At 46.4% G+C, this 23,291-nt stretch overlaps 1 long non-coding RNA gene across 1 annotated transcript in view; it reads left to right on the forward strand.

The window, feature by feature from the left end:
* Positions 1–23,291, forward strand: part of LOC140386419 (uncharacterized) — a 237,890-nt gene that overhangs the window by 155,403 nt on the left and 59,196 nt on the right. The window contains exon 3 of the long non-coding RNA XR_011933611.1: positions 2,457–2,585. This is a non-coding gene — a long non-coding RNA (uncharacterized lncRNA). The remainder of the gene's footprint in view (positions 1–2,456; positions 2,586–23,291) is intronic.

The raw sequence follows: 23,291 nt of genomic DNA on the forward strand, positions 1-23,291 counted from the left end.
CCCAATTTACAACCATTCAGGGAGAAATCTGCCTTCCTGTTTTTGCTTCCAAAATGAATAACCTCACACTTATCCAAATTATACTGCATCTGCCATTGGTTTGCCCACTCGCCCAACCTGTCCAGATCTTCTGTAGGATCCCTGTATCCTCGTCACAATTCACCCTCCCACCTAATTTGATATCATCTGCAAACTTTGAGATGTTACATTTTGTTCCCTCATCCAAATCATTAATATATATTGTGAATAGCTGGGGTCCCAGCACCGATCCCTGTGGTACCCCACTGGTTACTGCCTGCCAATTTGAAAAGGACCCATTAATCCCTACTCTTTGTTTCCTCTCTGCCAGCCAGTTTTCTATCCACCTCAATATATTTCCCCCAATCCCATGCGCTTTAATTTTGCACAATAATCTCTTATACGGGACTTTGTCAAACGCCTTCTGAAAGTCCAAATACACCTTGTCGACTGTACTGGTTACCTCTTCAAAGAATTCCAACAGATTTGTCAAGCATGATTTTCCCTTCATAAATCCATGCTGACTCTGACCAATCCTGCCAGTGCTTTCTAAATGTTCCGCTATAAAGTCCTTGATAATGGATTCAAGCATTTTCCCCACTACCGATGTTCGGCTTACTGGTCTATAATTCCCTTCTTTCTCTCTGCCTCCCTTTTTGAATATCAGAGTGACGTGAAGAAGAAGCACTGAGTTCCTGTCGTGTCTTGGTTTATATTTATCAAGTAATATTTATAAAGTATCACCAAGCCAGAATTGACAGTCATTATCATGTATGCCGTCAGTAACAACTTGTCAGTAGTGAATTGACTGCCACAGCTAGAATCCAGAGAATTCTTATATTGCAGAAGGAGACCATTCGGCTCATCATATCTGCACTGATACTATGAAAGAGCACCCTATCTAGGCCCGTTTCCCTGACCTAGCTCCCATCATCCCACCTAAACTGCACATCTTTGGACTGTGGGAGGAAACCAGAGCACCTGGAGGAAACCCACGCAGACACTTGGAGAACATGCAAACTCCACATGGTCACCCGAGGCCGGAATCGAACCCGGGTCCCTGGCACTGGAAGGAAGCAGTGCTAACCACAGTCATCTTGCCCCTTCTTATATTACAACACAGTCGTGCAATAAGGTGCTCCAGAAATGCAAATTTTAGCTGTACATAACTCCTTACAGAGTGAAAGCTCAGTTTAAGGAAGTCATCAGATTGTATTTCTCTTATACCTGGAGCCATCAGCCTGTTGTACATAGTTCTGCTGGAACCTATGGAGTTATGGAGCAGATTGCTTCCCAGCCTCTGAGGTGGTGGGTATGGATTCAGGGAGGGTCGGGAAAATAACAGGGACAATATCGTAGGGACCATTTCCTAGCAGAGGGCCAGGAGACAAATTGATTGCCCGCTGAGTGGAAGCGGGTAGAAATGTGCATGTTCAGGGCCCCAGGTAAAGACAATGCCCGCATTTTGGTGCTGGCTGAGGGAGTAGCATCTGCAACTTCCGGAAGCCGAGTGGGCCTGCCGAGACTCCAGAGCTGACAGCTCTCCCGATTGGGACAGCAATGTCGGGTCACTGGCCATTGTCCATAAAAAATCTTTCTTATTGTCACAAGTAGGCTTACATTAACGATGCAATGACGTTACTGTGAAAAGCCCCTAGTCGCCACATTCCGGCGCCTGTTCGGGCACACAGAGGGAGAATTCAGAATGTCCAAATTACCTAACAGCACGTTTTTCGGGACTTGCGGGAGGAAACCGGAGCACCCGGAGGAAACCCACGCAGACACAGGGAGAACGGGCAGACTCTGCACAGACCCAAGCGGGAATTGAACCTGGGACCCTGGCGCTGTGAAGCAACAGTACTAACCACTGTGCTACCATGCTGACCAATTACGGGCCACCTCTGGAAAAACAGCTGCCTCAGTCTTGCTGCTAGTAAGTGCAGATTCAGGATGTTTGGTTGTGGGGCCATGCCCTAAGTACTTCAATAACCTGATTTAGGAAGGTGAGTGGTAGACAGGTCCCAGGTAATAGGCCTCAAACTCTACACAGCTACATGCACATTGGTTCAGCAGTTTGTGTGATCATGTTGCTCCCTCATGGTATCAGAGAGACTGCCCAGTTCCATCATTGAGATGACAACCATCCCCACATGTGGCGCCGCACTGAGAATCCTAGAATCATAGAATTTACAGTGTAGAAGGAGTCCATTCGGCCCATCGAGTTTGCACTGTCCGTTGGAAAGAGAACCCTACTTAAACCCACACGTCCCCCCTATCCCCATAACCCAGTAACCCCACCAATCCTTTTGGATATCAAGAGGCAATTTAGCATGGCCAATCATGCCTAATGCACACTGTGGTTCATCGACCCATTTATGGGCTGGTCCAGCTGCTTTGTTGTCCAAGTTTTCATCAACATCTTTTTGTGTCTCCGACAGGGTCTGCAACCAGTGGAAAGAAAAGTGGCCACACGCAGACATCACTAGCCTCCCTGGCCGAAAACTGGAGACCCATGTCAGTGTCAGCCGTGTTCCATGGAACATCTTGGCTTCACGAACTACATGAACGTAATATAAATCTTTTTATGTTCTGCAATTAAATAAAGGAAAAGTGGGGTTAGATATCCACTTTCACCTCCAGTTATATCATCAATGTAAGTAGCTCTTTCACAAGCAGTAGATTATGTGACACACTATCCATTAATGATATCAAAGGGATAACAATATTTGATTACAAATCACATATCTAAATGGAGTTATTCATTCGCAATGTATCTTTAGTGAGTAAAATACATGATCACTGTTAATTACTTCCCAGCGGTATCAAACAAAACTCTTGTAAGCTTTGTTCATATGAATGATTTCATGGTAACTGATTTCCACATTTCCTCTTTGTTACTGGGATCACGCCCCAAAAGAGCAGTTTGAAGATATATTAACGGTGACTGTTTTAGAGATCTGGGCAAAGGGTAAACAACAAAATGGTTGAAGCAAAAAATATGATCCAACTCTGTCTGCCTGGATGGTCGACTCAGCAAGTGCTACTGAAATATAGGAAATTGGACTTCCGGTTGCGGTGATGACCAGCTAAGCCGCACGTTTCGGCACCTCCCGTTTCAACGGACTTTTGGGCTCTTATCGGGAGCCCCAACGGAATTTTTTTACGGCCAAACCCAGTGTGAGGTGACAAAGGAAGAAGTCCCCCCGGGTGTGGATGGAAAGGAGTGACAGCAGTGTCTGGATTGCGGAGGATCCTCTGGAGCAGCGGCAGGGAAGAGAAGGGAGAAGCAAGATGGCGGCTGAGGGAGCCCAGATGGTATGGGGCCCGGAACAGCAAGAGTTCCTCCGACGATGTGTGGAGGAGCTCAAGAAAGAGGTGCTGGCGCCGATGTTACTGGCAATCGAGGGATTGAAGGAAACACAAAAGGTCCAGGCGATGGAACTCTGTGGAGTGAAGGCAAAGGCAGCCGAGAACGAAGATGAGATACAGGGCCTGGTGGTAAAAACGGAGACGCACGAGGCACTACATAAGAGGTGCATAGAAAGGCTGGAAGCCCTGGAGAACAGCTCGAGGAGGAAGAATCTAAGGATTTTAGGTCTCCCTGAAGGGACAGAGGGGGCTGATGCTGGGGCGTATGTGAGTACGATGCTCCATACTCTAATGGGAGCTGAGGCCCCAACGGGCCCCCTGGAAGTGGAGGGAGCGTACCGGGTCCTCGTGAGAAGACCAAAGGCAGGGGAAACATCACGAGCAATAGTGGTGAGGTTCCATCGCTACAGGGACAGGGAGATGGTCCTGAGTTGGGCTAAGAGGACACGGAGCAGCAAGTGGGAGAACGCGGTGATACGCGTATATCAAGATTGGAATGCGGAGGTGGCGAGAAGGAGGGCGAGCTTCAATCGGGCCAAGGCGGTGCTCCATAGGAAGAAAGTCAAATTTGGGATGCTGCAGCCGGCAAGATTGTTGGTCACACACCAGGGCAAACACCACTACTTCGAGACGGCGGAGGAGGCATGGACATTCATTCAGGAAGAGAAATTGGACTAGACTTGAGAAATTGATGTCTGGAGAGAGGTAGCGAGGTGGTGGCACAGAAATGTAAAGTGGGGAGAGGGGAGGGCTAATACGTAAGAATGTTGGACGGGGAATTTTTTCTCCCCCCCTGAAGGGAGGGAACACGAAGAAATGTGGGCGCCGGTGGAAAAGGGGACAGGGAAGGGGAATGAGGGAACTGCGCCATTAGGGGTGGGGCCGAGAGGGAAACGCGGGTTTTTTCCCGCGCTATGGAAATTGAGGCGGGAAAAAGGGCGCAGGAAGGAAGGGGGCCTCACACGCAGGGAGGTCAAAGGATAAACGGGGGAAGCCGAGGTCAGCCAGAGTTAGCTGACTCCCGGAAGCAATATGGGGGGAGCAATCAAGCTAGAGGGGAATCTAGCGGGGGGGGGGGGGGGGGGGATTAACTGGGTTGCTGCTGCTGAGGGTAAGGGGGAGCTGATACGAAATGAGGTGGTCGGGACGGGAGGGCGCCGTCTGGGGGACAGACGGGTGCGTGGGACCTGGGTGAGGAGCTGGCTTAAAAAAGGGGATGGCTAGTCGACGAGGGGGGGGGGTAAATGGCCCCCCAACCCGGCTGATTATGTGGAATGTGAGAGGTTTAAATGGGCCGATTAAGGGTGTTTGCGCAAGGGTGTTTGCGCATTAAAGAGACTGAAGGCGGACATGGTTATGCTCCAGGAGACGCACCTGAAATTGGCAGATCAGGTTAGACTGAGGAAAGGATGGGTGGGACAGGTATTCCACTCAGGGTTAGATGCGAAAAACAGAGGGGTGGCAATACTGGTGGGGAAACGGGTATCGTTCGAGGCTAAGACCATAGTGGTGGATAGTGGGGGCAGGTACGTGATGGTGAGTGGCAGATTGCAAGGTGAGGCGGTGGTGCTGGTGAACGTATATGCCCCGAACTGGGATGATGCGGGATTCATGAAGCGAATGCTGGGACGTGTCCCGGACCTGGAGGCGGGAAGCTTGGTAATGGGGGGGATTTTAACACAGTGCTGGACCCAGGGCTGGACCGGTCCAGATCCAGGACCGGGAGAAGGCCGGCAGCGGCCAAGGTGCTTAAGGGATGTATGGAGCAGATGGGAGGGGTAGATCTGTGGAGATTTGCTAGTCCGATGGGGAAAGAGTTTTCCTTCTTCTCCCACGTCCATAAAGTATACTCCCGGATAGACTTTTTTGTCTTGGGAAGGGCGCTGATCCCGAAAGTGGCAGGAACGGAGTACTCGGCTTTCGCCGTTTCAGATCACGCCCCGCATTGGGTGGATCTGGATCTAGGAGAGGAAAAGGAGCAGCGCCCACTTTGGAGATTAGACATGGGACTACTGGCGGACAAAGGGGTATGCGGAAGGGTGAGGGGATGCATCGAAAGATACCTGGAGGTCAATGATGGTGGGGAGGTCCAGGTGGGAGTAATATGGGAAGCGCTGAAGGCGGTGGTTAGAGGAGAGCTGATTTCCATTAGAGCCCACAAGGGGAAACAAGAGGGTAAAGAAAGAGAGAGATTGGTTGGGGAAATTCTGAGGGTGGATCGACAGTATGCGGAGGCCCCGGATGAAGGGCTATACAGGGAAAGACGCAGACTACAGACGGAGTTTGACCTGCTGACCACGGGAAAGGCGGAGACGCAGTGGAGGAAGGCATAGGGAATACAATATGCACATGGGGAAAAGGCGAGCCGGCTGCTGGCCCAACAACTTCGAAAGAGGGGGACGGCGAGAGAGATCGGAGGAGTTAGGGACGAAATGGGAAAGATGGAGCAGAGAGCAGGGAAAGTGAACGAGGTGTTCAAGATATTTTAGGAGAGGCTGTATAAGTCCCAATCCCCGGAGGGGAAAGAGGGAATGATACACTTTTTGAACCAGCTGGAGTTCCCGAGGGTGGAGGAGCAGGAGGTGGCAGGCCTTGGGGCACAGATTGAGGTGGAGGAGGTGATCAAAGGAATTGGGAATATGCAAGCAGGGAAGGCCCCGGGACCAGATGGGTTCCCGGTGGAATTTTACAGGACGTATATGGACCTGCTGGCCCCGCATCTGGCGAGAACCTTCAATGAGGCTAAGAAAAGGGGGACACTACCCCCGACAATGTCGGAGGCGACGATATCGTTAATTCTGAAACGAGACAAAGACCCGCTGCAGTGCGGGTCATACAGGCCCATCTCCCTACTAAACGTAGACGCCAAACTGCTGGCCAAAGTGATGGCGACAAGGATAGAGGGGTGCGTCCAGGGTGGTACATGACGACCAGACAGGGTTTGTTAAAGGGAGACAATTGAACGCCAATATACAAAGGTTGCTGGGGGGTGATGATGATGCCCCCACCGGAGGGGGAGGCAGAGATAGTGGTGGCGATGGATGCAGAGAAGGCATTCGATAGAGTGGAGTGGGACTATTTGTGGGAGGTGCTGAAGAGATTTGGGTTCGGGGAGGGGTTCATTAGACGGATTAGACTCCTGTACGGGGCCCCGGTGGCAAGCGTTGTTACAAATAGGCAAAGATCGGGGTACTTCCGATTACATAGGGGTACAAGACAGGGGTGCCCCTGTCCCCGTTACTGTTCACGTTGGCAATTGAGCCATTGGCCATAGCGCTGAGGGACTCTAAGAAGTGGAGGGGGGATGCTTAGAGGGGGAGAGGAACATCGAGTGTCACTATATGCAGACAATTTACTGCTATATGTGGCGGACCCAGTAGAGGGGATGCCAGAGGTAATGCAGATACTCAGGGAGTTTGGAGATTTCTCGGGATATAAATTAATTATGGGAAAGAGCGAACTTTTTGTGATGCACCCTGGGGAACAGGGCAGGGGGATAGATGCTTTGCCGCTGAGGAGAGTGACAGGCAATTTTCGATACCTGGGGATTCAGGTGGCCAGGAACTGGGGAACCCTACACAAACTTAACCTGACGCGACTGGTAGAGCAGATGGAGGAAGACTTTAAGAGGTGGGATATGGTGCCCCTGTCATTGGCGGGCAGAGTACAGGCGGTCAAGATGGTGGTCCTCTCGAGATTTCTTTTCGTGTTTCAGTGCCTCCCCATCATGATTACTAAGGCCTTTTTTTAAAAAATAGATAGGAGCATTACGAGCTTTGTATGGGCGGGAAAGACCCCGAGGGTAAAGAGGGGGTTCCTGCAGCACAGTAGGGACAGAGGGGGATTGGCACTGCCGAGTCTGAGTGACTACTAATGGCCGCCAATGTGTCGATGGTCCGTAAGTGGATGAGGGAAGAGGAAGGTGCAGCGTGTAAAAGGCTGGAGATGGCGTCCTGTAAGGGAACAAGCCTGAAAGCGCTGGCGACGGCGCCGCTACCGTTCTCCCCGAAAAGGTACACCACAAACCCAGTGGTGGTGGCGACCTTGAAGATCTGGGGGCAGTGGAGACGACGCAGGGGAGTGACGGGTGCCTCGGTGTGGTCCCCGATAAGGAATAACCACAGGTTCGTCCCGGGGAGGATAGATGGGGGATTTCAATGTTGGCAGCGAGCAGGAATTAGGAAGCTGAAGGACCTGTTTGTGGACGGGACGTTTGCGAGTTTGGGAGCATTGGAAGAAAAATATAAGTTGCCACCAGGGAATGCTTTCCGATACATGCAAGTGAGGGCATTTATGAGGCAACAGGTGAGGGAATTTCCGCAACTCCCGACGCAAGGGATCCAGGATAGAGTGATTTCGGGGGCATGGGTTGGAGAAGGTAAAGTGTTGAAAATATACAGGGAGATGAGAGACGAGGGGGAGACGATGGTAGAGGAGCTGAATGAAGGGAAAATGGGAAGAGGAGCTGGGGGAAGAGATTGAGGAGGGGCTGTGGGCAGATGCCCAAAGCAGGGTAAATTCCTCGTCCTCATGTGCCAGGCTTAGCCTGATTCAATTTAAGATTCTTCACAGGGCGCATATGACGGGAGCAAGACTGAGCAGATTTCTTGGGGTGGAGGATAGGTGTGGGAGGTGCTCGGGAAGCTCGGCGAACCACACCCACATGTTCTGGTCGTGTCCGGCACTGCATGAGTTCTGGGAGGGTGTGGCAAGAGTGGTCTCAAAGGTGGCGGGGGTCCGGGTCAAACCAAGCTGGGGGTTAGCTATATTTGGGGTTGCAGAAGAACCGGGAGTGCAGGAGGCGAAAGAGGCCGACGTTCTAGCCTTTGCGTCCATAGTAGCCCGGCGTAGGATTCTACTTATGTGGAAAGAAGCGAAGCCCCCGGGCTTGGAGGCCTGGATAAACGACATGGCAGGGTTCATAAGACTGGAGCGAATAAAATATGCGTTAAGAGGATCGGCTCAGGGGTTCACCAGGCGGTGGCAACCGTTCCTTGACTATCTCGCGGAACGATAATGGAAAAACAGAAAGGACAGCAGCAGCAACCCAGGGGGGGGGGGGTATTATCCTGTGTTTTTGTTTTTTGCCAGTTGTTGATATTTGCTTTTTGTTTATCTTTTTTTCATTTGTTGTTAGTTTAATATATTATTTAAATAACGTTTAATGCATGTTCCTTTGTTAAGTTGTAGAAATGGAAAATCTCTGTTTGAAAAATGTCAATAAAATATATTTCAAAAAAAAAATTAAGGATAGGCAATGAATGGTGGCTTAGCCAGTGAAGCCCGCATTCTTTGAATGAATAAAAAAGTATTGGAAAATTGGAAAAAAAAAAAATATTGGAAATTACAACAATAGCAACATGAAACATGAGAAAAGGGGCATAGAACTGGGCATCTTACAAACATGGAGAGGCAGACTTTAACATTAGCAGGAAAGATCCACAAGGGATTCAGTGGCCTGTTGGCTTTGCACCCTGTCAATGTTCAGGCAGAATGTAAACCCAGCAGTGTACCAGAGCCCATCAGTTTCCTGACAGGTGAGCTAGATGAAAGTTGTCCTCCGCCTAAGCACAAATGATGGCCAGAATCCACATTGTATTTGTTGTGATCAATTGTTCTGTGGTTGATTGAATGTGTCTGTTGAATGTTCTCTGTGCTGCATGCTGTGAGCCAAGCCTGTGGATATGGCTACTAAGAAAGAGAAACTGAAATTAAGCTGATGGCTTCAGACATGCAAAAAGCACGTTTTGCAATTAAAGTCCTGTCCGTACATGGAACCTGGTGTGTGTCATCTTTGCATATCTCCGAGATACAAAATAGCATTCCGTATTTGATTTGATTTGATTTATTGTCACGTGTACCGAGGTATAGCAAAAAGTATTGTTCTGCATACAGTCCAAACAGATAGTTCCATACATGAAGAACATAGGACATACATAAATACACAAAAGAATACATAGACACAGGCATCGGGTGAAGCATACGGAGTGTAGTACTCAGTACAGAAGATGTGTGAAGAGATCAGTTCAGTCAATATGTGGGTCATTCAAGAGTATGGTAACAGTGGGGAAGATGGTGGGCGGGATCTCCGGCCACGTTCCCCCGGCAACCGGAGAATCCCGCCCGAAGTCAATGGACTTCTCCATTGTCCCCATCTCGCCTTTGGCGTTCTTGAGGTGGGCGGGGCGGAAGAATCAGCCTGCAGTTTTTGAACCTGTTAGTGCGTGTTCTCAGACTTTTGAATCTCCTGTCTGATGGAAGAGGTTGAAAGAGAGAATAACCCAGGTCGGAGGAGTCTTTGATTATGCTTCCCGCTTTCCCAAGGCAGTGGGAGGTGTATACAGAGTCAATGGATGGGAGGCGGTTTTGTGTGATGGACTGGGCTGTGTTCATGACTCTCTGTAGTTTCTTACGGTCTTGGATTGAGTAGTTGCCATACCAGGCTGTGATGCAGCCAGATAGGATTCTTTCTATGGTGTATCTGTAAACATTTGTAAGAATCAATGTGGATATGATGAATTCCCTTATTTTTCTCAGGAAGTATAGGCACTGTTATGCTTTCTTGGTCGTAGCGTCGATATGGGTGGACCAGGACAGATTCTTGGTGATGTGCACACATAGGAATTTGAAGCTGTCGACCATCTCCATCTCGGCACCATTGATGCAGACAGGGGTGTGTACAATACTTTGCTTCCTGAAGTCGATGACCAGCTCCTTAGTTTTGCTGACATCGAGGGAGAGATTGTTGTTGTTACACCATGCCACTAGGATCTTTACCTCCTTCCTGTACTCCTTGTTTGAGATCCAACCCACAGTCATGTCATCAGCAAATTTGTAGATGGAGTTGGAGCCATACTTTGCCACACAGTCGTGCGTGGTGTATATAAGGAGTATAGTAGGGGCCTCAGTATATAGCCTTGCAGGGTCCCGGTATTGAGGACTATTGTGGAGGAGGTGTTGTATATCCTTACTGATTGTGGTCTATGGGTCAGGGAGTTGAGTATCTAGTTGCAGAGAGAGGAGCCAAGTCCTAGGTTTTTGAGTTTTGATGTGAGCTTGGCTGTGATTATGGTGTTGAAGCTGGACCTGTAGCCAATGAACAGGATTTGATTTTGCTGCAGATTCTTTTTACGTGAATGGGTTAAGCTGTGTTTGTCATTAATATGTATCCAATTTTTGAAAGCATGCACTCCAGCATTTGCCAGCACAAGCTTCTAAGGGTGATAATCAGTGAATGTCAAATACAGGGGTGTGAACAACATCTAGATAGACTTCCAGATGGAGGAGTGGAAGCAAACACTTGGAACTATTTAATAGATAATTGGATTGAACAATAGGGGTATGTTCGATTCTCTCTCGATGGATAAATGGCTTTATCTCCAATAATCTGCTAATCTTGTGAGTTTCTGTGGACTGTCGATCCTGGCGAACATTTTGGTATCCGTCCTCTGCAAATGGCCAACAAAGTAAAACATACATTTCCGTATGCCCTTTTAAAATCAGGGTGTCCTAAAGCACTTCATTGTCGATACAATACTCTGAATTGTGCTATAATGTAGGAAATATGATCGCTATTGGTAGCAATTTTCTCTTTGATCTCCCACAAACAGCAATGTGAAACTCACCATATAACCTACTTCCTTGGGATGTTGGTTGAGGGAAAAATATTTTTTTCTTTCTTTCACGGATGTGGCGGGCTGACAAGGCCAACGTTTGCTTCCCATCCCTAATTTCCCTTGGACTGAGTAGCTTGCTCGGGTATTTCAGAGGGGCAATTAAGAGTCATTGAATCATACACTCCCATCTACCCCGCACTTCTTTGGACTGTGGGCGGAATCTGGAACACCCAGAGGAAACCTGCGCAGACACGGGGAGATCGTAAAATCTTCACACAGGCAGTCAACCGAGGCCGGTATCGAACCCGGGACCCTGGCGCTGTGAGGCAGCATCACGAACCACTATGTCACCATGCCACCATTGCTGCAGGTCTGGAGTCACATGTAGGCCAGACTGGGTAAGGACGGCAGATTTCCTTCCCTAAAGGTCATTAGGGTTACAGTGTTAGGGCAGGGGAGTGGACATTAGTGAACCAGATGGGTTTTTACACCCACAGTTCTGTTAGGATGGGAATTCCAAGTGTTTGACACAGCGACAGTTAAGGAATGGCAATATGGAATCCATAGAATCCCTACAGTGCAGAAGGAGGCCATTTGGTCCATTGAGTCTGCACCAATCCTCTGAAAGAGCCCACTCCCCTGCCCTAACACTGTAACCCCACCTAACCTGCACATCTTTGGGCACTAAGGGGCAATTTTAGCACGGTCAATCCACCTAACCCGCACATCTTTGGACACTAAGGGGCAATTTTAGCATGGGCAATCCACCTAACCCGCACATCTTTGGACACTAAGGGGCAATTTTAGCATGGTCAATCCACCTAACCCACACATCTTTGGACACTAAGGGGCAATTTTAGCATGGGCAATCCACCTAACCCGCGCATCTTTGGACACTAAGGGGCAATTTTAGCATGGTCAATTCACCTAACCTGCACATCTGTGGATATATTTCCAAACCAGGATGGTGTGTGTCTTGGAGGGGAACTATCAAACGATCTGTAAGAGCGTGGCGTCATTCAGTAAGCGCGGGCATGTGAGGGTTGTTGGTGTAGTCCACAAGGCCTGATTTAAAGACCTGTTCATCGCTGTTGCCAGGTTATGTGTACATGCTGTATCATTTATTTTATATTTTTGAAGTAAAGGCTATTAATCATTTAAAACATGTACGCCTACCTTGTCAAGTTACTACATCCTTTTTGGTGATGAGGAAATTCCGAGCTTCAGCCTGTTCGACAAAGTTTTGCTGTCCAGCTAATTTAAACCGGTTTGCCATGTGTGTGGTTGTTCAATGAAGTGAAGAGGGCTCTGACCCGCAGCTACAGGAATACGCCGTGAAAAGGAAGTGAGTGGCACCATGGCTATGTTTGGGACTATCAGTGAGAGATCCTCGTTAGCAATCCAACAAATGGCTTCAATCAGTCTGTAGCCTGGGAGGACAGTCTGCTGCAATGACCTTGACATTGGAAACAAGGACACTCATCTCTCTCTTTTCATCTTAATCCTGTTTATTTTTTACCCCTCCTTCTGTGTGTGTCCACCTTGTGTGTGTTTGGGTAGAGGCAGGGATGGTAAAAGTGGGTCGTAGATTAGCTGGTCGTTAGTCCATCATAATTACTGCATATTTCAACTTTGTTGCTGTTATAAATAAACAGTTACGTTCAACCAACAAACCTGGTGGTTATAACTTATTGAGCATTCAAGGGGCAAAGATTCTACAAACTTTATATGAATTATTGGTTAATCCACTTGTGTTGGGGCTCTGGGGTCTGTGGGGCTGAAATTGACCATGCACTAGCCCAGAGTGTTGCAACAGTGTGGACATGAATGATCAAATAAGAGCAGTGAAGTTATCCCAAAATCTTGGCCAACATTTCTTTCTCACTAGCATCACCATAACTAAAATGATGCCACGCCGATTATTCAGATGCAAAACAAGGAACTAATCATCCACTGTGATGGTGGGTCGCAGATTGTTAAAAAGCCATTCATGGGATGTGGGCATGACTGGTGGAGCCAGCATTTATTGCCCATACCTGAGGTCACTTAAGAGTGAACCACATTGCTGTAGATCTGGAATCGCATGTAGGCCAGACCAGGTAAAGATGACAGATCTCCTTCCCCAAAGGACATTAGTGAACCAGATGAGTGTTTACGACAATCAACATTGGTTTTATGCTCACCATTTGGACTTCAAGCAGATTTTTTTATTGAATTCAAATTTCAGAATATGCCATGGCAGGATACAAACCCGAGTCCCTAGAGCATGATTCGGAGTCTCTGGATTACTCATCCAGCGATAATACCACTACGCCCAGGGCCTTCTTGAAGTCATCTTTGCAAATATACCCTCAGGGAGCTGTTTTCCTGAATACAGCCTGAAGGCAACCATTGCTCTGTTGGCCATATTCAGGAAAACATGGCCTGTGTTCACCTAACCAGTGATCCTTAAAAGGACTGCAAGAGACCTCCACCAAAAGTGTAAGTATTAAAAATTTACTAACAGAGTGGAGTCAAGTGGTGGAGGTGTGCTCCATCCAGGTCCGCTGTGGTGTTCAAGAACTTTACCGCTACAGGTGATACAGTGGCCCGCGAATAGCCTGGAGACCCTCAGCACTTGTACAATGTTCTTATCTCACGTAGATGAGGCCTGTGGCCCAATATCAGGTGGGCCTTGTGCCTCCCCATTCTAAGTCAGGTTGACCTGAACCAGTTTCTAGCCCATTTTGGGGCAACTTATCTCATTGCAGTGTAAATGTAAATGTACTTCTCCAACTGTGAAGCACTTTGGTATATCCCAAGGTGGAGTATGCTATATAAATGCAAGTTCCAAAAGGCCATGGTTTCCCAGGATACCACTAAATAAACACCATTTGTTTCATCAGGGCAGTTTCAGATATCAAGTACTCTAATTTTTATTTCATAATTTATTTTTCATAATCTTCAATACCCCAGTCAAAACATTGTTATCACCCCCTTAAAACTTTTATCTTGTTTTGTTTTGTTTACACTTCCTCCCTTAGCTACACTACTTCACATATTTGCCACTTTCCACCTCAATCAATTAGATAACCCTATATCCACCTTTTGTGGTCTCTATTTGCATTTCTGGCCCCCATTTTTCCCAGAGGTAATGTTAACAAGGAACATCATTCCAAGATCCAGTCTAAATACCAACTAAGCCCACCTTTAAACCACCTTTTCTTGCCAAATAGTAAAGATACCAAATTAATTTGGTCCGGCAATATGTTAACGCGTTGCTGTTTATCAATTTACAATAACTTGTGTTCATACAACACCGGCGAGGTTATAAAACCAAGGTGTTTAACAAGAGCTTAATCGGACAAATATTGACAATGACCCAAAGATGAGTTTAGGACATGTGACCAAGTGCTAGTTCAAAGAGGTATATTTTTAAATAGGCTCTTAATGAAATGAGGAGCAAGAGGCAGAACGAGACACAAAGAAGTTAGAGGAGAGAATTCCTGGGTTTCAGGCTGTGATAGTTGAAAGCACAGCTGCCAATGATGGGTGTGGGGTGTGGAGGAAGTGGTGGATGTTTGCTTTCTGTTTCACACTGTCACAAGGCCAAGACTTTCAAGGATTGTACACAGCACTCAAGGTGAATACCTTCTAAATGCTATGTAACATTTCCTGACTCTTGTATCCTGTCCCTTGAGATATAAATTTTAAGGCCATATTTGCCACTTTCACTGACTTGAGCAAACTGTGCTGGGGTTTTCCAGTACAGCTGCCAGACTTCCCCATGTCACTTCCTGCGAGACAGCTAGTTCCAATTTATTTTGTGCTCTCTGCTTTTTTTTCCTCCCTTTCTCAGTTTCATGGTCACATGTTTCTCTGCAAATGTCTCCTGCTTGTTTGCCCCAATTTCCCAGCCTATACAGATCCTTATGCTTTGGGTAAGTCCTGATTATTTACAAGTTTGTACCGTTTGCCAACTTGAATAATTTTGCTCATTTCCTGCTCTCCAAATCATTCATCATTACCAAAAGCGGCAATTGGACAAAATAGATCCTGAAGGGTTTCTTTGCAGGCATTCTTCTGTCTTTCCATAGATTTTCGCATTTTGCAAAGATTCCAATTTGAAAAAAGATGAGTAAAAACACGGAGTCAGATAAATTAGAAAGAAAATCTCAAACTGACCCCACCTTCAACCAGTCTATTTCTCGGTAAAACAGAGACTGGACAAGGAATTGGCAACCAATCGGACAAATATTGACAATGACCCAAAAGATGAGTTTAGGACATGTGACCAAGTGCTAGTTCAAAGAGGTATATTTTTAAATAGGCTCTTAATGAAATGAGGAGCAAGAGGCAGAACGAGACACAAAGAAGTTAGAGGAGAGAATTCCTGGGTTTCAGTATTCCAGGAGGCAGGTTGACAATCAAATTATAATGAGCTTCAATCCCAGTTTAACCAGCTTTCCATGTTTGATATTGGCCGGCCGGCAGATCTCTCTTGTCACAATGGAGTGAGGGATTGTTCCTCTCCGAGGATCAGACTTTTTTGAATTGGACACCTGTATTGATGCACTTTCACAGTCTTCATTAGTGAGTGGAAATGAGGCTATGACAGGTGAGGACCTTGAGAGGATTGTTATCACCAAGGAGGTAGTGATGGGCAAATTAATGGGGCTAAAGGTAGACCAGTCTCCTGGCCCTGATGGAATGCATCCCAGAGTGCTAAAAGAGACGGCTAGGGAAATTGCAAATGCACTAGTGATAATTTACCAAAATTCAATCGACTCTGGGGTGGTCCCGGCGGCTTGGAAATTAGCAAACGTGACACCACTGTTTAAAAAAGGAGGTAGGCAGAAAGCGGGTAATTATAGGCCAGTGAGCTTAACTTCGGTAGTAGGGAAGATGCTGGAATCTATGATCAAGGAAGAAATAGCGAGGCACCTGGATGGAAATTGTCCCATTGGGCAGACGCAGCATGGGTTCATAAAGGGCAGGTCGTGCCTAACTAATTTAGTGGAATTTTTTGAGGACATTAACAGTGCAGTAGATAACGGGGAGCCAATGAATGTGGTATATCTGGATTTCCAGAAAGCCTTTGACAAGGTGCCACACAAAAGGTTGTTGCATAAGATAAAGATGCATGGCATTAAGGGGAAAGTAGTAGCATGGATAGAGGATTGGTTAATTAATAGAAAGCAAAGAGTGGGGATTAATGGGTGTTTCTCTGGTTGGCACTCAGTAGCTAGTGGTGTCCCTCAGGGATCAGTGTTGGGCCCGCAACTGTTCACAATTTACATAGATGATTTGGAGTTGGGGACCAAGGGCAATGTGTCCAAGTTTGCAGACGACACTAAGATAAGTGGTAAAGCAAAAAGTGCAGAGGATACTGGAAGTCTGCAGAGGGATTTGGATAGGCTAAGTGAATGGGCTAGGGTCTGGCAGATGGAATCCAATGTTGACAAATGTGAGGTTATCCATTTTGGTAGCAATAACAGCAAAAGGGATTATTATTTAAATGATAAAATATTAAAACATGCTGCTGTGCAGAGAGACCTGGGTGTGCTGGTGCATGAGTCGCAAAAAGTTGGTTTACAGGTGCAACAGGTGATTAAGAAGGCAAATGGAATTTTGTCCTTCATTGCTAGAGGGATGGAGTTTAAGACTAGGGAGGTTCTGCTGCAATTGTATAAGGTGTTAGTGAGGCCACACCTGGAGTATTGTGTTCAGTTTTGATCTCCTTACTTGAGAAAGGACGTACTGGCACTGGAGGGTGTGCAGAGGAGATTCACTAGGTTAATCCCAGAGCTGAAGGGGTTGGATTACGAGGAGAGGTTGAGTAGACTGGGACTGTACTCGTTGGAATTTAGAAGGATGAGGGGGGATCTTATAGAAACATCTCAGATTATGAAGGGAATAGATAGGATAGATGCGGGCAGGTTGTTTCCACTGGCGGGTGAAAGCAGAACTAGGGGGCATAGCCTCAAAATAAGGGAAAGTAGATTTAGGACTGAGTTTAGGAGGAACTTCTTCACCCAAAGGGTTGTGAATCTATGGAATTCCTTGCCCAGTGAAGCAGTAGAGGCTCCTTCATTAAATGTTTTTAAGATAAAGATAGATAGTTTTTTGAAGAATAAAGGGATTAAGGGTTATGGTGCTCGGGCCGGAAAGTGGAGCTGAGTCCACAAAAGATCAGCCATGATCTCATTGAATGGTGGAGCAGGCTCGAGGGGCCAGATGGCCTACTCCTGCTCCTAGTTCTTATGTTCTTATGAATACCAACGGTATTTTCTTTTAAATTTAGAGTACCCAATTCATTTTTGTCAATTAAGGGGCAATTTAGCATGGCCAATCCACGTACCCTGCACATCTTTGGATTGTGGTGGTGAAACCCTCGCAAACACAGGGAGAATGTGCAAACTCCACGCGAACAGTGACCCAGAGCTGTGATCGAACCTGGGACCTTGGGTGCTGTGAGGCAGCAGTGCTAACCACTGCGTCACCGTGCTGCCCTACCAAAGGTATTTGTTGATAAGATTTGATGTGGAGATGTTGATAAGCAGCCTCATGGCTGTAGCTAGCTCCCAAAATGTCTCTGCCCAAAGAGCCTCACTCACTATGGGGTGATACCACACTCAGAGTCCTGACTTGTCACACAGACCATGTGACCTTTACTCTGCTGTGTTGCCCTTGAAGGGACAATCACCACATCCATCCCCCTTTAACTCCTTTATACAATCTTAAATAACTAATTCACTACATCAGTGCCTATGGGTTTGTAAACATTTCTTGATGACAACACTGGCTGCAGGCACATCTCTACTCCTCAAATGGTCCACATGTTTACGAATGATCTGCCCTCCATGTCCACTTGGTTGTGAAAGAAGTCCAGTATCAAAAACAATAATTCCAGGGATGCAACTTGATCCATGACTGAAGTTTCATATTATGTATTTAATATGGGGTTTTTATTGTTGTAGTGGTGATGGTTCATTAATGAGATCTTGAGGCTTGTGCGTTTAAATGTAAACACTTTTATTGGTAGGTTTTAACTATTTACAGTTGCAAATATAGTGTTGCATGGAGCTGTTCCATGCAGACTGCTGCTTACCGAGTTTAATTCTGGACTGTTCTCCTTCTTCTTAACTTCATTTTGTAAATATTTGCAACTTTTTCTTTTCAAGTTTGCCATCAGCCATTTCATCTTATTGTTTGAATGCCCTCTCAAGAGCTTTAATTCCTTTTGCTAATTCTTCTTTGTTTTCAAAAGTTCCTAATTTATTTTCTTCTTGTGGTTTCTACTTTAAGTGCATTGCCATTTTAAACGTATTACCTCTTTACGGGAGTAAAACTATGGAGTGAGTTTTTTTCGCTCATTGTTAGCAGCTGTCAGCTCCCTCTGGATTTCCTGCGCTTTAGGGGTTTTGCCGCAAACCTGGCTGCTTTTTATTTTGAATTTTTAAAACTTCCACTTTTGCTGGAGGAAGGTCATTTCAGCGATGTCTGGAGTTTTTCCTTGTGTTTCTTTCTAAAATTTTGCTCTGCCAGCCAATTCGGGTTTCTTCTGTGTCTGTCCCTCAGCTTTTCCAATGCCTGAGCCTCCTGAACTACCTCCTCGTCGATATTGTAAGTAGAGGTATGTTTCTGTGTGTCACTCACCCTTCTTGTGGATCCTGACCCGGGGTCTTGCCGTGTTCGCTCTGTTGCTCATCTTTCTTGTAACTGTCCATCTTTTCCGCTTCTACATGCCTTACGGTCTGGCAATATCTCAATTGGGTCTGTCCATCCAAAGAGAGGCATACTGGTGAGTATTTTTTATAGACTTCTATTAAAACAGGATAATCACAGGTGTCAGGGCAGGATCAGGGTAATCTAATTCACGTTGCCAGATATAATGATGCACTTTTACAGACTTCCTTAAGAAATATAAAAGGTATTTACTGCTGTAGCCAGCTCCCAAAATGTCTCTGCCAATAAGTCTCTCTCACCATGAGGTGATTCCACACTCTGAGTCCCGATTGGTCACACAGGCCATGTGACACTTACTCTACTATATTGTCCTTAAAAGGACAATCACCACAATGCCCCTCCACCCCAGATCCACAATTGGATCTGCAATTCTAGGAGTTGGCACGTCGACTCTGAATGGCTGAGGTATTGCCATGTAGAAAGCAACTGCTCTCTGTGAACAAAAGGAACATGCTCAACCCTTGCAGCTTTTCTGAATTGTTTGGGAGCTTGGCGAGACTAAAGTTTCCCATTGCCAACCGAACAACACCTTTTCTCCTGTAGTATAAATTGTGGTGATTGGTTCAAATTTGGCATTCTTGTGTTATTACCTGATGAGTGCAAGATGAAAAGCTTCAACAACATGTGTCTGCTCAGCAATATTCCTTTCACTAGAATTATGTTCATAGTTATCTGGTTTCCTCTCATGACTTTGTGCTGCAATTGTACCTTCAACTGTGACTCTTCTATATAATTTGATATTTTCCATTCCTTCTCCATGTTAATGAGCTTCTTTACTCAGTTGCCAAATCCTACCCATTGCTTTGCGGTTGCTGCCACTCTCCATTGATCAGCTCTCAATGTAAACAACCTTCGCCGACCCTTGTAGTGCAATGGCAGAATCCACAATCTGGATCTCACCCAGTAGAGCCATGAAAATCTTGCTTGCTTTCTTTTTTCCAATTCCGCAACAAAGTAATGGCCTAGGTTTTCCTTCCATTCTGAATCCAATAGTGTATGTGGGCAAGTGCAGGGACATTAGGACAGCCCGACTGGACCCCCAAATGAGGCTTGTCTCTAACATGCGCAATGAAGATTTGTAGCCCCTTAGTTCACAACCTTTATAACCTTGAAGCTGTTTGACCTCAATGTGCTGACATGCATGCTCAGGGCACCCAGTCACTTCCTCGGTGTCAGTCAGTCCGTAGAATCAGAAGACTCTCAAAAATACTAGCTGAAAGCAAAGAAGCAGTTACCAGCTCCAACTCTACCCCAGAGCCCCACCGATATTCATGAACTTTGCTAATATGTTTGACATTGTCATTTGAATCCCTTGGCTAAAATATGGCCTTATGACTCATTGCTAAGCAGCTGCTATTAAGACCATAAGACATAGGAGTGGAAGTAAGGCCATTCGGCCCATCGAGTCCACTCCACCATTCAATCATGGCTGATTTCAACTCCATTTACCCGCTCTCTCTCCATAGCCCTTAATTCCTCGAGAAATCAAGAATTAATCAACTTCTGTTTTAAAGACACTCAACGTCCCAGCCTCCACCGGTCTCTGTGGCAATGAATTCCACAGACCCACCACTCTCTGGCTGAAGAAATTTCTCCTCATCTCTGTTCTAAAGTGACTCCCTTTTATTCTAAGGCTGTGCCCCCCTAGTCCTAGTCTCCCCTGCTAATGGAAACAACTTCCCTACGTCCACCCTATGTAAGCCATTCATTATGTTGTAAGTTTCTATTAGATCTCCCCTCAACCTCCTAAACTCCAATGAATATAATCCCAGGATCCTCAGACGTTCATCGTATGTTAGGCCTACCATTCCTGGGATCATCCGTGTGAATCTCCGCTGGACCCGCTCCAGTACCAGTATGTCCTTCCTGAGGTGTGGGGCCCAAAATTGCTCACAGTATTCTAAATGGGGCCTAACTAATGCTTTATAAAGCTTCAGAAGTACATCCCTGCTTTTATATTCCAAGCCTCTTGAGATAAATGACAACATTGCATTTGCTTTCTTAATTACGGACTCAACCTGCAAGTTTACCTTTAGAGAATCCTGGACTAGGACTCCCAAGTCCCTTTGCACTTCAGCATTATGAATTTTGTCACCGTTTAGAAAATAGTCCATGCCTCTATTCTTTTTTCCAAAGTGCAAGACCTTGCACTTGCCCACGTTGAATTTCATCAGCTATTTCTTGGACCACTCTCCTATTCCCTATTTATTGTGACTGGTAATAAATGCGTTCAACCATTTATTCAGTGATGTCTACCTCAGCAATGCATTGCTATTAAGAGTCCTCAGCTAAATCAATTCTCTTGCCAATACAGTCAATTCTTTCACTCGTACTGTGATTGGGTCCAAACCTTACATATTGCACAGAATTACCAGGAATGAATAGTGCAGAAAACCAACATTTCGCCCAAAGTTCCAGGCTGGTGTTTCCACCCCTCGCAAACCTCCATCCACTTGTACCTCACCTCACCCTACCAGCATAACAGATTCTTTCTTCCTCTGTATTTATCCAGCTTTGCCTTAAACAGATCTATGTTAATCAGCTCATCTACTCCACATTCTCACCACTCCCTGAGTAAAAAAGGTTTCTCCTGAATTCCTTTTTGAGTTTATTCATGGCTATCATATATTTATTGTCCCACAAACAAAAACACCTTCTCTATGGATATCCTATCAAACACTTTTTTCATTCCAATGACCTCCATCAGCTCACCGCTCAGTTCTTCTCTTTTCTTGAGAAAAGCTCCCCAGCTCGTTCAACATTTTCCTGCAGGTGTGACCAGTTCAATGCTCACCAAGGAGGTGAGGGACCGGAGCCGTGTTTGTTTTTGGGTCAGAAATCCACCTCCCGTAGGGAATACGGTGAAAGTCCCAATGTTTGTGTGTTTCCGTAGCAGTTTGAATACAACTGAGTGGCTTGGCGGGCCATTTCAGAGGCATTTAAGAGTCAACCACATTGCTGTGGGTCTGGAGTCACGTGTAGGCCCGACCAGGTAAGGATGGCAAATTTCCTTCTCTAATTAGCCATTGAGCCATTAGGCTCATTTAGATATGCGCTTGCGGGATTCTCCCAGCACCCGGGACCTAATGGCTGCACATGGAAACCTCGCCAGTGCTGGTTTCCATAAACGTGAACCAGTCGTAATGGTACCTGGGAGCACTCCCAGGCCATCAGAGACACCTGGGTGTTCGGGGACAGGGTAGGGCACTCCCATTGGCACCAGGACACCTTACACTGTCAGCTTGACACCCTGGCAGTGCCAGCCAGCATCCTGCAAGTGCCAGATTGGCATTCACAGGGTGCCCGGGTAGCACTGCCATGCTGACAGGGGCACTGCCAGGGTGGCAATTCCAGGGTGTCCAAGTGCCATGTTGGCATTGTCTGGGATGAGGCCCAGGGGGCCTTGCCAGGTGGAAAAGGATGAAGTGTGTTCCCGGGGGCCTCCCTGAGTTTGAGGGGGGGGGGCGGGGGGAGGAGATTGTGGCTGCCCAAAAAATTGGTTCCCTGATCTGCGAGTAGCCTTTCTAATGACTCTAAGTGCCGCCTTGGCAGAGCGGAATTCCCCAAAGCCAAAAAAAGGGAAAGTACCGAAAAACACCGTGCTGCACTTGCCCAATACCGGACCTAGATTTATTTTCTGGTTCGATAGAGAAAATGCTGGAAAATCTCAGCAGGTCTGGCAGCATCTGTTGGGAGAGAAAAGAGCTAACGTTTTGAGTCTGATGACTCTTTGGTAAATATTTATACTGTGGAGTGAGAATGAAAGATGAGTCATAGCCACAGAAACCCAGAGAAACCAGGTGCTAATGGCCACAGAAACCAAGGGGAAAGAGTGCTAATGGCAGTCCCCAGAGGGAACAAAAGATGTGAAAGGCCAAACAGCAGAGAAACTAACATCAGAGGATGAACTGTAGATGTGGGGGGAGGGATAAGGGGGAAGCAAAGAGGAGAAAGGTTAAGGAAAGGTGGATAAGATTGGGGGGGATTAAATATATATTAAGAAAGAAAGAAATGGTAAAAGACGGTTAAAATGAAATGGGATGAAATCAAATGGGTCGAGGTGGGGTGGATCATCTGAAGTTGTTGAAGTCGATGTTGAGACCGGAAGGCTGTAGTGTGCCCAACCGGGAGATAAGATGTTGTTCATCCAGTTTGCGTTGACCTTCACTGGAACAGTGCAGCAGGCCAAGGACAGACATGAGGGCATGGGAGCAGGCTATGACTCATCTTTCATTCTCACTCCACTATATCATTGGACTCGAAACGTTAGCTCTTTTCTCTCCCTACAGATGCTGCAAGACCTGCTGAGATTTTCCAGCATTTTCTTTTCCGTTTCAGATTCCAGCATCCACAGTAATTTGCATTTATCCAGTGTTTTTTGGTTAAATCACTCCCGTTATCTTTTTCTCTCCTCACACATGCTGCCTGACCTGCTGAGTGTTTCGAGCATTTTCTGTTTTTAATCCAACATTAAACATCAGATCAAACTTCATTAAACAAGAAAAACTTTTATTGCTTTCTGTGAATGTAAAATATTAAAACTGAATTGATCATTATATT

Source organism: Scyliorhinus torazame, chromosome 12 (genome assembly GCF_047496885.1).
Source record: "Scyliorhinus torazame isolate Kashiwa2021f chromosome 12, sScyTor2.1, whole genome shotgun sequence".
Taxonomy (NCBI): domain Eukaryota; kingdom Metazoa; phylum Chordata; class Chondrichthyes; order Carcharhiniformes; family Scyliorhinidae; genus Scyliorhinus; species Scyliorhinus torazame.